The following is a 1339-nucleotide window of genomic DNA, read 5'->3' on the forward strand; positions in this document are numbered from 1 at the left end:
AGCCGGTAACAATGATCACAACTGAAAATAACAGCTAACAGCTAAAACGAGCCCGAACGGTAAAAACTTGAAGTTAGTCTCTGCGCTGCTGGTCTGCTACTCCTTTCGTTTAGTTTCTATGGCAGGATTACTAGCTTTGGGAGGTATTGGGATATTAGGCCATTTTGTGTTTTAAGACTTTTATTGTGAAGGAAAGAAAACAAGCCTGTTTAAAGATATTTCGAATAACTTTTAATATCTTTATAAGTTTAAAAATATCTATAAAATTAATTGGACGAAAATTTTCAAATAACAAGATTTCCTTCGAGTTTCAAATTCTACAGGGCCGGTAGGCCCTTGTAGATATGACTTGATACTCTTTTGTAACGTTAAAGCAAAATTCACATGCTTTTACCAATTTTCCTATGGAGATTAACATGGGGTTTTTCGTGATATTTCGCCACCTCTAACTGAAAAACTAGAGCGAAGTTACTTTTCGGAATACTCTTAATTTAACAATTAAGTATTCAGGGTGTGCGATCGGCTAGTCTAATCAGAAACAATTAAGTCTAAGTATGTTAATTTTAGTTAATTACAGAAGTACTTGTTTCGACCATCGTGATTGGACATAATAATAATGCTAGAGCTCTTCGAAAACTCAAAATAACCAAGTATCTATGGTGTAGTGGTTATCACGTCCGCTTTACACTCGGAAGGTCCCAGGTTCGAGCCCTGGTAGATACGTGACTTGACTATCGTTATTGGACACAATAATAAGCTAGATCTCTTCGAAAACTCAGAATAACCAAGTATTCATTGTGTAGTGGTTATCACGTCCGCTTTACATGCGGAAGGTCCCGGGTTCGAGCCCTGGTAGATACATGTTTTGACCATCGTGATTGGACATAATAATAAGCTAGATCTCTTAGGAATCTCAGTATTACCAGGTATGTGTAGTGTAGTGGTTATCTCGTCCGCCTAACACGCGGAAGGTGCAACGTTCGGGCCCTGCTAGATGCATGTTTTGACCATCGTAATTGGACATAATAATAAGCGGTAAAGAAAACATAATTACTCAAAATTTAATTACATTAAGACTGAAGCGACAGATATTATATATAAACGTCTTGGTTTGGACCAAGGCCGAAAAAACAAACGATATGTGTGAGGTTTATCCAGGGGTAAATAACGAAAGGAGTTAGAGACGCTAGCTTCCGTAGTGTAGAATACATTGGGACCTTGAAACGTCATAGAATTTGTAACTAACGTAGTGCCGTCTTTGGAACTGTACTGTAAATAAGACCAGAACCTTAAAAGTTTTGCCTTAAAATCTCGCGCCGCAAGGTATTCTGGGTAAAGT

At 37.9% G+C, this 1339-nt stretch overlaps 1 non-coding gene across 1 annotated transcript; it reads left to right on the forward strand.

Moving 5' to 3' along the window:
• Positions 1-650: 650 nt before the first annotated feature.
• Positions 651-723, forward strand: TRNAV-UAC (transfer RNA valine (anticodon UAC)). Its single transcript has one exon. It is a non-coding gene; the product is annotated as a tRNA-Val (tRNA).
• Positions 724-1339: the final 616 nt, after the last annotated feature.

This window comes from Phalangium opilio, unplaced genomic scaffold, assembly GCF_054372755.1.
Source record: "Phalangium opilio isolate 3A_F unplaced genomic scaffold, DU_Popi_V2 ptg000013l_1, whole genome shotgun sequence".
NCBI classification, from domain to species: Eukaryota; Metazoa; Arthropoda; class Arachnida; order Opiliones; family Phalangiidae; genus Phalangium; species Phalangium opilio.